Source organism: Chelonia mydas, chromosome 7 (genome assembly GCF_015237465.2).
Source record: "Chelonia mydas isolate rCheMyd1 chromosome 7, rCheMyd1.pri.v2, whole genome shotgun sequence".
Lineage (NCBI taxonomy): Eukaryota > Metazoa > Chordata > Testudines > Cheloniidae > Chelonia > Chelonia mydas.
The window spans coordinates 21,212,694-21,229,594 of NC_057853.1; the positions used below are offsets into that span (position 1 = coordinate 21,212,694).

Consider the following 16,901-nt stretch of genomic DNA (forward strand, 5'->3'; position numbering starts at 1 on the left):
CCCACAGCACGGGAGCACTGCGGCGGAACAGACTGTTCAGGGGCATGTTTTATCACAATGCAAAACGCCTGCCCACTCAGAACTTTTGTTTGCATGATCGCCCAACTCAAGGAGCCCCTTTGAAATGAGTTCATGATCTCTGCCCAGTACATAGCAGGCAGGGAGGTTTCATCTCTGACTCAAAAGCATCATCGCAATTATCGCTAATTAGCATGCTCATTGTCAGTCTCAGAGAGAGGCTGAGAATGAATGGACCTGGAAAGAGAACTATCCACTCTGTCTGGATTAAGGCACTTAAGTAGGGTGGTGAATGAAAGCTGGTGCTTTCAGTGCCCGTGCTGTACCAGTAGATCAGTAAAGGAACTCCCATTTAGGGTTATCCATCCGCCACCTAGGCTGACACATAAAGACACACACAAGTGGTAAATGATCAACGTGATACTGTATCTGGGGAAATAAGAACACAGCTCTCGCAAGTGTTAATGTGAGCTCTGGGTATAATTCCCTATGTATAGCACAAACATTACATGCCAGTGTGCTAACAATCTCTGCTGCAGTATCTACTGTATTTGTGAATGGGAGGAATGATACAGCATAGGCTGGCTGAAGGTTTTTGCCTGGTAGCATAGTCTAGTGGACACCATCCTTGACTGGGGAGCCAGAGACCTAGATTCTATTCCTATCTCTGCCACTGACCTGCTGTGAGAACTTTGGTCTCTGTGCCTCAGTTTCCCCATCTGTAAAAAAGAGATGACAACACTTATCAACGCACCTTGGGATCTGTGGATAGAAACTATTTGATGAGAGCGAAGCATCATTAGTAGAGATGGTCAGAAAATTCGGACTTTCACTCAAAAATCTTAAACTCCAAAACTGGGCAATTTTGAAGAAATATTTTTGACTCTCAGGTTTTGGATTTGAAAAATTGAAATGGTTTGCAAAAAAAAAAATATAATAAAAAATCAGACAATGTCTATGAAAGTTTTGTTTAGTCAGTAGCCCAATTTTCAGTTTAAAAAGGGTTTTGATGGAAAAGTTTCAACCAGCCAGAGCTATTCATTAGCTACTGTTTGAAGCAGTAAACAAAACGTGCCTTCTCTTTTGATTAAATTCTCTAAACCAGCACTGTCATTAAATGATGTAGTAATCCTGCCAGTTTCAGTACTGCACTGTAAATGCACAGCAAATCAACATAGATAGTGATCAGGTTTCCATGCCTCAGGCAAGGGACATCCTGCGGCCCTAGTAACTTTCAAAGCAATTGGCTGGGATGTCAAGATTGAGGACAAGGGTAAGTCCTAGCTTGTAGCACTCATCTACCCTCTTTGTGTGTGTAAGTATATGAGATGAGGAACTCATTTCTTCAAGGAAAGGACACAAGTAATTTCTCTGGTGTCCTTGCCTCTGGTCTCAAAAAACGATCAAGTGAGCCTTGTGATTTTCTTGTATCTTCTGACATACAAAGATCACTGCACATCTATTGTCTGTAAAGCTTCTGGTTAATCTCACTATACAAAGTAAATCCATTTTTGGCCTTGTCTTCACTGTTAATGAAAGGTGCATTTTTACTCTGAGGTAACTAAAGGACATGAGCTGCACTGAGTTAAAAACCCAAGAAAAGACAAGCACTTTTGTTTTACAATAAGGTAAAATAGGCTAGCTAAGCCCTAAGTGGGGTATAGTTACCTTGATGTAAAAACCCACTTTTTAAAATAGTGAAAACAAATCCCAATATTATATTTCCTGAGCTCCTAATACAGGGGTTCTCAAACTGGGGGTCGGGACCCCTCAGAGGGTCGCAAGGTTATTACATGGAAGGTCGCTAGCTGTCAGCCTCCACCTGAAACCCTGCTTTGCCTCCAGCATTTATAATGGTGTTAAATATATAAAAAAGTGTTTTTAATATATAAGGGTGGGGTTGCACTCAGAGGCTTGCAGTGTGAAAGGGGTCACCTGTACAAAAGTCTGAGAACCCCTGTCCTAACACCTGCATATCCTCGCCATAGTGCCGCTGCTCTCAGTGCTATAGGCAAAGACAACATTCTCTTGCTTTACACATATACTTGTTTCAGTGACAAATGAAATTTGCTACTGAAAGTGACCACCACATTAGCTCAGGGTCACTAGTATCTCTGCTTAGACTCTTCTGCCTGTTGCCACTGCTGTGTTCTGAATACACTGTACTCCTGGTTCTCAAAATTCACACAAAGAGATAAAAAGGAAGATTGGCCACTGATGCTCAGCATGTGCTGGGATCGTTGGCCCTTGGATTAGGAACACATGAAATAATGCCTTGATGCACCTCAGAAGGAAGAGTTTGCACTACTGGGATATGTGACCTACTTTTAACTCTTTTCTATTTTGTAATACAGGTATGGAGATTGGCAACCCTAGCGCGATGGTGACATGCACTTCAGCAACTGACTCCCAAATGGGGGTAGTAAAACCTGGTCAAGAGGATGAAGAGTTCCTAGCCATTAAATCTAGATCTCTGCTTTTAGAGACCATATGTCCTAACCGGGACAAGGGTGGTCATACCTAGTGGTCAGAGCATGAGTCAGGCAGGGTCAGGTTACCGGTAGGTTACAGTCCAAGACAGGCTGGAAGGCAAATCAAGAATCAGGCATCAGGAGTGTAGACAATTAGTTCATTTTGTCATTTATTTGTTGTGTGATATTATGATTAACTAATATGTCATGTCATATATAATCACTGTATGTGGAATAGAGTTAAATTGTAGGATTATAGAAGTATCAGATTGATCAGTAGTCAGAAGGGATAAGTATACCTTAAGTAAGTAGTGCTGAAATGCAAAACCTACAGGCTGAGGTCTGTAAAATATCAGCTTAGACATACTAGGCCATAGGCTTAAGAAATGCTTGACATAAGTAAGTGACCAAAGAATGTCCCAATGCCACAAAATTATGAAAAAAGATATGCCAATGGGTGGCATTGCAAAAAACTAACCCGAAGAGTAATTTTAACTACAAGTATCAGAGGGGTAGTCGTGTTAGTCTGTATCCACAAAAACAACAAGGAGTCTGGTGGCACCTTAAAGACTAGACAGGTTTATTTGGGCATAAGCTTTCATGGGTAATTTTTCACTCCACTTCTTCAGATGCATGGAGTGAAAAATTACAGATACAGGCATAAATATATACTGGCACATGAAGAGAGAACCAATGTTGAAGGCCAATTCAGGCAGGGTGGATGTGGTCCACTCCCAATAATTGATGAGGAGGTGTCAATACCAAGAGAGGGAAAATTGCTTTTGTAGTGAGCCAGCCACTCCCAGTCTCTATTCAAGCCCAAATTGATGGTGTTAAGTTAGCAAATGAATTGTAGCTCTGCAGTTTCCCTTTGAAGTCAGTTTTTGCAGGTTTTTGGTTGAATAATGGCTACTTTTAAATCTGTAATTGAATGTCCAGGGAGATTAAGGTGTTCTCCTACTGGCTTTTGTATGTTACCATTCCTGATGTCTGATTTCTGTCCATTTATCCTTTTATGTAGAGACTGTCCGGTTTGGCCAATGTACATGGCAGAGTGGCATTGCTGACACATGATGGCATATATCACATTATTAGATGTGCAGGTGAATGAGCCCCTGATGGTATGGCTGGTGTGGTTGGGTCCTATGATGATGTTGCTAGAGTAGATATGGGGACAGAGAAGGCAACGGGGTTTGTTACAGGGATTGGTTCCGGGGTTAGCGTCTCTGTGGTGTGATACCCCGTAGTCACATTGTTCTAACACATGCCCTAACCACAGGGTATACGTTGTTTGTAAATACTAATGAGAATAAAAGGAACTATAACTAACCTATGAAAAACAGCGTACCCCAATATTCTTGGGGATTACAATACTAATAAGGAAAAATGCAGTGTGTTAGGTGTAGTCAGAATCACAAGATAAAAGAGGGCTCCCAGATTGGGTAAAATGAGGTCCCTGTGAGAAAACTCGAGCAGGAATCTACTGATGATCAATTGAAAAGGTATCCATCAAACCTTAAGAATATTGTGAAGGATATCTATATTTGTAGCTTGTGCATAGGTCTTTATAGGATTTCTATATGCATGGGTAATCATAACATTAATTGTAACTTTAATAGTTAATAAAACAGACTAGACCTTGTACTTGTAAATGTATGTGTAGTCCCTATCCTTGGTCTTTTTGTGTTCCTAGATACTCTAAGGCCATGTCTATATTAGCACTTATGTTGGCAAAACTTTTGTCATTCAGGGGTGTGAATAAACACCTCCCTGAGCGACATAAATTTTGTAGCAGAAGCGCTCGTGTGCACAGCGCTATGTCGGCGGGAGATGCTCTAAGTTTGTAAGTGTAGACATGGCCTAAATCCGAAGCAAATAACAGAGGTGACTTTCACTTTTGAAACTGTAGCTGCCAGAGCCGAACCGACAGTGGCGTACTACAACATTACAAAATTCACCTTAAATAAAATAAAAGGCAGGGTCAGGTTACCAAGCGATCAGGGCTGTGCACCAGGTTACAGATGGCAATCAAATAGCAAAGTTGAGGACAAACCAGGGTCAGAAGCCAGAGTGGAGGGTCCATCACAAGCAGTGTCTGGAGCAGAGAGCCTCAGGCTGTCTATATTGTTGCTCAGACAGCTCCCTTTCATGGCTTCCTGGTTTAAGTACTGGTATCGGTCATCAGGGGGCTGTGAGGGGCCACCAATCAGGTTCTGCTGGGCGGTACTTTCTGCCAAGCCCTACCTAAGCCTCCTGTGGCAATGAGTTGATGTCAGTAGGCCTAAACCCCCATGATCCCAAGTTCAAGCCTTGCAGGTTCTAACACTGTATGCCTGGGGCTTTCAGAGGAATCAAACACTCACCCCCCACTGAATTTCCATGGGCTTTGGGCAGCTGGTGCTTTTGAAAATCGCAGCTTACAGTTCTTGGGGTGAGAACTGATCAGTGTATGGATCAGTAGAAGGTGTTCATCTCCTGTCAGACAATTCAAAAGATTTCTAGCTCAGCTGAATCAATCCCACTCCCTTTCTGTTTGGCATTAATGCTCCCATGTGCATCAATGGTGGTTTCCATTCTCTCTCCTCTGGGACCTTGACCATCTGTGTCACTTATGACCACCATACAGACAAGAGCTGAATTGCTGTCTGTACCCCCGTGTCCTGGGGTGCAGACTCACCCAGCAGCACCTTCTGCTGGTCATCTCAGGGAATTAGCATCCAGCCTCCAGAGTGCCTCCTTCAGGCCGGTATCTCACCTCCCTGGCCCCCCGTGTCCCTCCCGGTGCCCTTGCCTTGGGTGCTGCCCCCTGGCAGTATCCCCACAGTTCTAGGTCTCCCCCTCCCAGGGGAACCCCCACCCACTATCCCCACCTCGCCTCAGTCTTAGGCTACTGCCAGTCACCAACTAGCCCCCGCTCCCTGGGGCAGACTGCAGTATAAGCCACTCATCACAGGCGAGGGGGTTTGGACCTGCTGCCTCTGCAACCTCCGTACCTAATAGGCCTTCCTAGGCCTGCAGCCTGGGACTTTCCTAGGCCCGAGCTCCCTGGCTCCCTTGGCCTTCCGCAGCCCTGCTCCCAATCTAGGTACTTTCTCAGCCCTTACAGCCAGGTCCCTTTCTCACCAGGCTAGAGAGAGTCTCTACTGGAACTTCTGGCTCAAAGCCTTTATAGAGCCAGCTGGGCCCTGACTGGGGCATGGCCCCCAGCTGCCGCCACTTTCCCCAATCAGCCAAGGTTTTGCTCCCTTTCCCCAGCCCTCTGTAGGGCTTTTCCAACCCCTTCAGGGCTGGAGTGGGTGCTCACCCCGCTACACCCCGTATACACACCCCCAAATCCTTCCCTTCCCACTAAAGAGTCAGATTTCTTTCTTGGAGGTAAATTGTGTGACATTTCCCTGGACAATATGACCTACAACTGCAGACTCCATGTAACGCCATTAGCTCCACTTTTGGCACCGACCCCTTTCAAGCTCAATGCATCTCTCTCTCAAGCATTGTGTATACAGGGATAAGCATGTCATACAGCCATACCACCCAAGGGAAAAATTGCAGCAAAGTGCATTGTCACTGGCAAAGTCAAGTAAAGATGCTAGGTCCTTACCAGTAATAGCCTAGTAACAGCAGAAGTGAGACTATTATGTTCTTTCCTGTGGGGCACAGAAAAAGAAGAGTTTTGCACCTGTTTATTGTGCCAGAGGAGCACTCCTATTTGTGTGTGGTATAGCGGCAGAGGCATGCCAGGGAAATAGTTTATCTGTGCACTAGGCACAATCCGGCCTGATCTAGCACTGTCATATCCCTGCTTGCTATAACTCACAGATCCAGAGCCCGTAAAACACCGGAGGTGAGTTTGGGTAGTTCCTTCTCCCTAACCGGGCACTGCTGTAAATCTGCTCTAAGAAGTCCTTTCTTCCAGCTTTTGTTCCACTGCATTTTCTGAGCATTCTCAGAGGAAGTCTGTTTTTCATTACCAAGATGGATTATCTTCCTCATATGGTCACAGTGGAGACTCTGTAAGAATATAGAGGAGGGGATAAAGATCTGCCCTACTAAGGGCCAGTGAGATGGTATCTTCTGCTGCTTATTCAGACTTAATGGCTGTGGGTATAAAGAGAAAGCACAGCATAAGATCAACAGAAAATCTCACCGGAGCCCTCTAACCATAAAACACAAGACAGGTCAGGGAAGTGATATTTGGATCTAGATCAGAATCAGAACTAGGATTGTGTTTCAGGCTGATCCAGAGCAAAGGTTCTGGTTCAAATTCGACAGCCAACTCTCACCAGCTGGTCTGTTGATGTTTCCACCAACTTTCATACCCAAAGTGGATCTGGAAAATAGGGCCCCTTCCTATTTTGGTTCCAATTTAAGAACTAAAACGATAGGGGCCACATTCAGATCTGGAGGTTCAAGTCCCACTTCTGCCCTTCAGTGCTTGGTGTTGTAGTACAGATTAGAGGCTCTGCTCAGTGCACATCTCTGATTATCATTATGTCCACTAGCTGTGAAACTGACTTAATGCCTGTAAGCTTCACTGGTCACTGAAATTAATTGGGGAAAAAACAGACCGATAGATACAGCATCCCCCTCCCATCACTGCCAATGTAACTTACAATATTAGTTGTATTCCAAGAGGAAGATCCAATATTGAGCCAATTTCCTAGATTTTAACATTTATTTCCCTTGTGTTTTTAAAATAAAACCCAAAGATAGTTAATATGACAGCCTGGTTATTAATACGATTTAGTTCCTATTGAAAAGGACATGGGTTAGAACTCTGCATGCAGGCCATGTACAATTTCTTCAGAAAAAATGGTAATTTATTTTAACAGAAATGTTTTCTTTGGCTAATCCCCTTCTCCAGGCTGTTCTGCCCAAACAGTTTTTCTGAGTGGGCTAGAGTATGATACAGATCTGATAGGATGCCTTATTTTGCACCAAGTAATTGCATTAATTGGTACAGCCAATGATCAATGTTAATTTAAAAAAACTACAAAGGCTTAGCATTCCAAAGCTATCTAGGAAAGTATTTGAATACCAAGGCTGATTTAGGCATATAATTAACCCGTCAGTCTGTAGCTTAGACAAATAACTCCACTCCTCACCACATACAAACACCAGTCCCATTCTTTTCAACGGGGACTGCTATTGGAACATAAAAAAAGAAAATGGAAAGGGCTGAAAGTTCGCTAATTCCCTCTTTTCCCTCCCTTCCACTACTGACATTACAGAGAAGGGATAGTGTCAGATATACTTGTTCTACCCTAATAGATAATTCTTGCTCATTCTACAGAAAAAAAGCAAACAACGCAGAAAGGAAGGTCCCATGTGGAATGATTTTTTTCGTGGCCCCAGATCTAGTGGACAGCGGTACTTTGTGCATGTCAGAAAGAAGCATGTTTGTACCCACTAATACATTATTCAATCCTATTTTTTCTTGAATCACAAGAGTGGATTCTGCCCATATCACTGCAAAGCTAGAAATCTTACGCAGGGATTACCTTTTACCGGTACGCCGTACCGGCCCATACCCCCTTACTTTCACCCCTGTGCTTAACTCAGGTGAGGGTGTTGGAATCTGGCTCAAGTGCTTAGCTACCAAGATGCTTTAAATAGGTGGTTAAACCCATGTGCTTCACTACACAAAGAAAATAACTTGATGAAACTTTCTTTTGACATAGGACCTTTTGAGTCAGTCATTCTTCTCCCATTTTTACAACCATTTTACACTGGAGTAAATCCATTGCCTATAGTGCCACAGAGAAAGTGAAAGCTGAATCAGGCTCAATCTTTTACAGACAACCAGAAAGCGGCATTTAGTGTGAATATGAAGGTACGTTTACCCTCCGATAGTAGGAGCTGCTACAGTACAGCGCGTTTCCCTGCAGACACGCAGATTAACTGTTTGACCTAGTTCCAAATGCAAAAAGTGTTTGTGGCAGAGGCTCATCACAAAAGGCTGCCAAAATACTCTGCCAGACAGCAATAAACTCAATTTACACTATAACTTAACACTTCCCTAGCCTCTACCTCTCTGCCAAGTATGACCGCATAACATGCAGTAACCTGCTCTCCATTAAAGCAAAGAATCCCAAAGTTTCCCCTTCAGAACATTTCCTTGCAAGATCAACTTGCCTGTCAGTCCTTATGGAAAGTCCTGGAAAGCATCATCAAGAATATGATTCTGTCCATCTCTCCCAGTGCACCTAATGCCAGCATTAGATTCGGTGTACCTCAAACTTTTTAGAGGGAAGAAGGGAACTTTTTTCCTGTCGCCCAGCCCATGATCAGTTTTATGCCCTGAAGCATGAAGATTAATAGCCTTTAGAATGTCTTCCCAGCCAGCATAAGTGCCATATACCATTCTGAGCTGTAAAGTTAAAATATTAACAGTTATATTATCTTTTATTGTTACACTATCCATGCTTTAAATCTGATATAACTGATGCTGTTGAGTAGCGTATTTTGCTGAAATCCTGAAAAGCCTAGGCCAGCACTTCCAATTAAGGAAGCAAACCAGATGTCCACGAGACACAACTATGAGCAGCTTATGGACTCTGTTCAATAGCTACTGGAACTTTGCTCAGTCTTCACCACTTACGCTGTTCAAATGACCTCCAAACTTTGCTTAGGTCATCAAAACCTCCAGAGCCAACACTGCTCAAAAGATATTTAACCTGAAGGGAAACAGGTTCAAATGGATTGAAAAGTAGAGGATCAGCAAATTGCAGCAAAGCACTAAATCTGCCTTATGTTTCCAGAATAATGAATGGATTGTTACTATATCAGTTCGGCACATATATATATGCAGTAACATGCTGTATTAAATTGAAAATGTACAAATAGGTTATGTCTCCAGCCATCCCCAGAGGGGATGAGCTAGTGCTGTGACCTCCACATTTTAAACACAGAGATTCTGTAACAGCGTAAGCTCATCTCCAGACAGTTCTGAGACAGCTCCTCATTCTTCTGGGCTGGTAAACTTAGTTATATGTGTATGGGCTCTTAACAACTAAAGCCCTTTCTGCTCTGCACAGACTAAGAAGCCCTGTATCTAAGAAGAGGGTTTTACTGCTGTTCTTGGCCAAAATTACTCTCCCCTGCCCAAAGATGTGCAGTATGCCAACTGCCACTCTCCTGTCCCAGCACTATCGGAGCTGCTGGAGTGGGTGAAGTGATTGCTGCAGTAAGTATACAGTCTGCAAAGTGCTTTGGAGTGAAAGGCATGTTCTGTATTTAAGTTATTATTTTGTGATAACCAAATCACAGAGAATGGTTCAACAAACTGTTCAAGGATAATCCAACCCAATAAGAAAATAGGTACTCTGCTCCGGAAACGAAAAACAAACCTAAATTTGTTAGTCTCTAAGGTGCCACAAGTATTCCTTTCCTTCTGGTTTGTGTATCTGGAGCTGTGCCCCACAAGTTAACTCTGTGGGGAATATTTACATGGCTCCCGGATGGGCAAATTTGGAATTTTCCTGAAACAGTTCACCCACACCTTAATGTCAATGCTTTTATTTCCTGCTATCCACTCAGAGCAGCAAAACGTGATGTTACCAATGGCAGCAGGGTTGGTAATATAATCAGGGCTTACCTCAACCAGGGCATCCCACAGATCTGGCTCTCCTTAATTTAACAAAAAATAAATTAATAATTAACTCAGAATGGTCACCGGGGAATTTAAAATCCCAACATAAAACAATTGTCTTTTGCTGATCCAACTAAAATACTGCCCCAGTTAAGCCCCTGAGCAGGCACAGTTTCTTGGGTTAAGACACAGATGCCTTTCCCTAACGGAGCCTTGTCCAGAACTGGCTCCTTGAGTGAAGCAGACAGTCCTTTTGATCTGACCTGCTGGGTCCTGATTGGCCTCTGCCTGCTCCTGGACCTTCTAGCCGCTGGAGGACCAAGCCTCGCTGGATCTGCCAGCAGTTGATCCTGGGAGGCCTCTCTAGGCAATCCCTTGGGGTCCATACTCACTGTTCTTCTCTTCCAAAAAGCAGTGGGGCCTCTGGTAGAAAGCTGCAAATGCCTGGGACACCCCATCACAATGACCAAGCCCTTTCACCACTGGTCACAGGTTTGAACTCAGCCAGCAGGGTAATGACCACAAGTGACCACTGCCACCTTGAAGACTCTTTGGTGACCCGTGTGGAATGGGCGGGTGGTCTCAGCTCAGTGCCGAATGGAGAATTTCCCATAAGACAGGAACCTTCATCAGGCATTTGTTGGGCCCCTTCTTGGCATTCTCAGCAGACAGGCTAAGGACTGAATAGGCCATGGAGACTGAGCCCCCCTCTTATCCCTGTAATTGAGACTGAGGCTCCTTAGGGTCAGTGTCCAAACAACTCAAATTTCTGCACATTGATCCTGCTATGTAGATTCATAAAGGGGCTTCATCTTGGTGGATTGTCAATCTGACATCCTTCACTAGCACAAAATTCGCTCCTAAAGAATGCAGATAAATGCAGTTAAATCTACTAAGCAACATCTCTCCTCCTCACCGCCCCGCCCTCCCCCCACTAGCAACAGCAATACACATTACCAACCAGGCCGAAATGAAAATTAAGAATGAAAATAATGAAACCCCTCTCCTACCACCATGCTGGGCCTGGGCTTCTGCTCTAGCATTATACAGTCAGAATCAGCAGGAATAAAGCTGAATATAAGAGGGACTCTCAGGGGCATCTTAAATACTCCTAATGTAACTAAACCTTGGAGTTTCTTTCCAGTGCCAGCAAATGGGACTGCAGATCTGTCCTGTCCATTCAATACAGTCCATGCAGAGAGCTACATACTGGGCCCCCTGCTTCTTGTCAAAGAAAAATTAGCAATGGGAAAAGATCCCTCAAAACACAGGAAATGCATTGACTGCCACAACTGGAACGTGTTCACCGCTTTGTGCCTGGGCACTCAGCCTCTGCCTTTGAAAAGCTTTTTAGATGTAACACCTGGAGTTCATGGCGGTGGGGTGCACCTACAGGGGGAAAATATCCCCATATATTTTCCCATACCTCTTTTTTTCTTTTTAATTAAAAGTGTTTTAGGAGTGAATTTAGTGCTCAGAAGAGAGAGGAGACTAACAGCATGGATTTTAGCCGGGCACCACTCAGGCCGATGTTTTACAGGGATTCCCCACAGAGATCTGCCAAGGCACTTCATTCCCGACCTGTAACGCTCCTCTTCTTTCAGCCCTGGCACTGGGACACAGCTCTGCAAGCATTCCTCAGCCCTGCCTTTCAATAAGCCCTGTTATTCCAGCCCTAAGCCCACAGGCCGCCCTGCACTCCTGTGGCCTGGCCTGAGCAGAAACTGCCAATCATGCTGCGTTGAGCAGAGGGTATGGTATGCTAGGCACAGGGACAGGAATTAGGCTGAAATCAGTCAACTTGATTTCATTTGTCACTGAAACTAGCATGTGAAACTAGGCTACCCGAGATGAAGGACACAAACAAACACTTGACAGTTCCAAAGCCGCCAACGGGTAGGAATTTCACAAGTGCTTGGCCTTGACCTGGCTTTGCTCCCATTAAAGTCTATAGGACCGTTGACTGCAGTGGCAGCAGAGTTAGGCCGGGGCTGAGCATGTCTGAAAAGCTCATTCAATATTTATGACCTATGACTCCCACTAGATTGCACAAGTGCATGAAAAACATATGTGACGGTGTCAGAAATGCTTCATTTACATATTTCCTGCAAGGCTTTGTATTGCTTTTAGTACCTACTGTCTCAGAAATATATTTTAAACATATGTTTCATATAAGATACATTGGTGTGACATAAATTTGATGGGCCAGTTCCTCAGCTGGTGTGAGCCAGTGTTTTTGTCAGTCAGACATTTTACCATGCATAGGCACCAGGTGGACCCTACCTATCAGAGCGATGGCTGCACTAGAAGTCCAGACACACAGGCAGAGGACACAGAAGAGTGTGTGGTATCAGCACTGGGTACCTTTATGATTATTTATGACTTGTGTTGCAGTATTGCCTAGGACCCCAAGTCACGGAGCAGGACCCCAGGATGCAAGGTGCTGTGCAAATGTAACCCACACAACTCCTCGGTGTGATGCTCTGTCCCCTCGAGTGGCAGTGAAATCACTTAGAGATTAGTGCAGGGGTGGCCAACCTGTGGCTCCAGGGCCACATGCGGCTCTTCAGAAGTTAATATACGGCTCCTTGTCTAGGCACCGAGTCCGGGGCTGGAGCTACAGGCGCTGACTTTCCAATGTGCCAGGGGGTGCTCACTGTTCAACCCCTGGCTCTACCACAGGCCCTACCCCCACCCAACACCTTCCTGCCCCCTCCCCTGAGCCTGCCATACCCTCACTCCTCCTCCTTCCCCCCAGAGCCTCCTGCATGCCACGAAACAGCTGATCAGGATGTGTGGGGAGGGAGGGGGAGGCATTGATCGGCAGGGCTGCTAGTGGACGGGAGGTGCTGGGAGGCGGGGGTGGAGACTGATGGGGGGCTGCTGACATATTACTGTGGCAACGTACATTGGTAAATTCTGGCTCCTTCTCAGGCTCAGGTTGGCCACCCTGGGATTAATTAATCTGCTCTACAGCCTCAACTAAGGGCCATTTGGCTTTTAGCTCATGCAGTAGAGGCTCATGCGTTTAGCTCCAGAGGTCCCAGGTTTGATCCTGCCCACCGACGAACGGGGTCTGTCAGTGTTACACAAACACAGAACAAAAAGATGGTCCCTGTCCCCCAAAGAATGTACAGTCTAAGCACTTAGGCCCAGATCCACACAGCCATTTAGGTACCTAAACCACAGCCTTAGGCACCTATGTCCCAGTTTCAGCTTCTGTGTGATACACACAACTCCTGTGGGACGCTGTAGGCACCTATCTTACTTGGCACCTAAGTGTCTGGGATAAAAGTTCCCTACGTACCTGTTTCCGTCTCTGAGCATGCACACTTCTGTTTCCCTTTAGGCGTCTGGATGCCTATTTCCTGCCTAAACCCCAGAACAATTCATAAACCAGGGGAAGATAGGTGTTTATAGCTTTTAGTCCATCAATTAGATCACGAGCCTGGGATGTGGGAAACCTGGATTCAATTCCCCTCTCTGCTAGAGCAGGGGGAAAAATGACTTGAATAAGATTTTGAGCTGCCTGACTCCAGGAGACAGGTTCCCATTTGTGGATTGCTAAGAAAAGATAGGTGCATCCCTGCAGCCCAGAACGCGCTGATCTCCGAGAGAGGGGTGGGGCTTAGTGCACACCCCTGTCCTTGGCATCTTCCGTTGGCTAGCTTAGATGGTTCCTCATTTAGCATGCTGGCTTTTGTGGATCACATCCTTAGGTGCCTCTCTCTCCACATCCATTGTGTAGGGAGCCCTGGTGCCTAACCCAGGCTTTTGGGATGACAGTGGCGTCCCTGTAATTTTCTAGACACCTAACTTTTAGGTGCTGTGGCATTCAGCATTGCAACACCTTTGTGGATCCAGGCCTTAATGTCCCTCTTACAAAAGGTATAGTTTGCTCTTCAGTTAACTCTATTGCCAACTGGGGAACAGGCCAAAAGTCCCATTGTTCAGCTACCACAGTGATGGATGCTATATTGGAAGAAAAGAGAATTCTATACAGTCACTTGTATCTGTTAATAAGCTTGGGAGAATGCTAATGGACTCAATACTTTTGAGCTGAATAACATCACCATCAAGTTCGCACCAATATTTCAATCTTCCATAATGCCACATGCAGAAAAAGAACAGGCAGCAATTCAAAAACATTAGAGGTTTTAAGTTCAACTTGTTGAGCAGATTTTGATGCCTGCAGTTCCCATTAATATTTATGGGAGGTGGGAGGAGAAGAGCCACACACAAGTATGGAAAATATATATATATATAGGTATTCCCCTTTAGATGTTAGTAGTATTTGCTGCTATCTAGATCTTATCAGACTCATTGTGCTTTCAGTCAGATTCACACCTCATTTCCCACTGTTCTGTAAATACAGTATAATCACAATGTTTTAATAACTTCACAGGAAAACTGAAAATAAGGCAGAGATGACAACTTATGGATATAAATTTCAACAGCCTAGTTTTTTTTATGCAGTTATTAAATGCTTTGAATTGAACAAGAGACAGGTTCAGAGCTTCGTTTACCAGGGTATTGGAAATACACTGAAGTCCATAACTCTGGGAAAATAAAACTGACTTTGTCGACCAATTTTACTTCCATTAGGCTCCACAGTTCAACAGGCAATGATACGTTTTTAAGAAGATCACTGGATCTTTTGATGAATTCCCAGCCTGGCTATTGAGGGTGATTTCATTACACCACTTTCATTCACAACTGCTTTAGGCAAATATGCTCCTTAGGATGAGTGATGGGGAGGAAATTTTTTTCACCATACATGCGGGGATGCTAAGAGGAAATAAAATCGTTTCTTCACATTAATTCTTTAATGTGGATATGCATTTGTTCTTGAGTCTGAAATTTTAAATGGGCTCATTATGAGCGTACTCTAACTCATCTGTTGTGACTTACAAAACCATGGTATGGACCTTTTGCTATCTGAAGAAAACTGTAGTTTGGAAAATTCAATCTGAACCTGGTTCCCAGCCCAAGATTTGTGGTTGATTCCTGTATCTAGGCCAGCCCAAACAAAAACCTCAGATCAGAAAACCCCACATTAGTTTGGCATCTCCACATAGTCCAGAGTGCATGTTTGCTCACATTACAAAATCGCTGCTCCCCGGCAGTATCTGCTAAGAATAGATTCAGGTCTGGAACAGAAGGATGTGTTGAGATCTGGAATCAGGCGCTTTTCTAAATCAGCGTGGAGGTCACCAGGGCTGGAGCAGAAAGGGGTGCTGCAGGTCAGGATTCAAGGGAATTGGCAGAACAAGAAGTGTAGTTACAGAAGGTGCCATGTAAGTGGCTAGAGAATTCACACACTGACTCCTCTCATACAAAGGAATTTACGTAACAGAGCCACCACTTCTGGAGCACCCCTTTATGGCATAGGGTGACCCTAGAGTATCCCTGCCTCTGTTTTCCTCTCTTCAGGGCTCCTCAATAATTTCACAAAGGTTTTCTCAGAGCCAATAACACCCAGACTCAGGCTGGTATCTAACCACAAACAGTTCAAATAAGGTCCTCCAAGTTCAAATCAAAACATCATACATTTTAAAGTTTATATATTTATCCTTCCACACTCTTCATCAATCCACACCCGGGCCTTCCTTGCTGGAGTCTTTCCTACCTTGGCAGGCCAGTCCCAGCCCTACCTAGCTTGGGACTTTTTTCTTCAGATGTTGCTCTCTCATATCTCAGGGTCTCCTGCAGGAGCCTTCTGGATCTCTTCTGAAGTCCCAATCCCAATATCTCATTACCCAGGTGTTTCCCTTGTCTATCCTGGAGCCCTGATTGAGTCACATGACTCATCAGTCACATTATCTCCACCTGGGGAGGAGAGTTGGCTGTGTCACAAGTCAGGTGAGATCCATCTCCCTTTAAAGGACCAGCCACCCTGTAAGAATAACCCTAATAAAAAGATCCTCTGTGATACATGGAGGCATTAACTGACTAATAATCTGTTGAGCCAGTGGGTCTCAAACTTTTTGATTGGCAATCCCTTTCACACAGCAAGCCTCTGAGTGCGATACCCCTAATACATTAAACACACTTTTAAATATATTTAACACCATTATAAATGCTGGAGGCAAGCAGGGTTTGGGGTGGAGGCTGACAGCTCACGATCCCCCATATAATAACCTCGCGACCCCCTGAGGGATCCCAACCCCCAGTTTGAGAACCCCTGAGCTAACAGATTAGAAAAAACCCAACACTAGTATGATATGCTGGAACAACACCAACCCGATGAAGATTTTCATGTAGTGATGCGATGGGAGAAAGCCATTGCTTTCCCGTTCAACTCACCTGAACTAGTGCCAGGCACAGCAAGGGAATTGTGAAAAAGATCTGGTGCATGCATAATCCGTATGGGTACATGCATACAACAGCTACTGTAAGAGACTCAACACGCACGGCTTCAAACTGATGCTGCAAGTAGTATAGGTAAATGTACAAATATTAAGAAAAAAATCTACAGCGTAAAGATCTACAGGATATAACAAGTGTGAGCAGTAAGAAACATGGGCATCCACGTGGGAGGGCATTATAAAAATAAATCTCATCAACAAGCTTTTTATTATTATGATAGGTTTACAAAAGCAGGGCTATTTCTGAGCAAGGGGTAATGCATAAACTGCACCACCCCATGAGCAGCCCGGGCAGGCAGTGTGCCTTAGAGACACATCTCTGTGTCAAAATTCTCCACTGCTCCCTTCCCTCCTTGCTCTGCAGTACAGTCCTGTCCTACTGGCCTAAAGCAACAGCAAATTATGCCACCATCTTTGCCAGTTCAGCAGTGCCAATCATTGTCTTCGAGCAGG

At 44.6% G+C, this 16,901-nt stretch overlaps 1 long non-coding RNA gene across 1 annotated transcript; it reads right to left on the reverse strand.

Moving 5' to 3' along the window:
* Positions 1-14,450: 14,450 nt before the first annotated feature.
* Positions 14,451-16,518, reverse strand: LOC122466696. Its single transcript, XR_006292420.1, has 2 exons — positions 16,387-16,518; positions 14,451-15,317 (listed from the first exon to the last, which is right to left on the reverse strand). It is a non-coding gene; the product is annotated as an uncharacterized LOC122466696 (long non-coding RNA).
* Between the last annotated feature and the right edge of the window lie 383 nt (positions 16,519-16,901).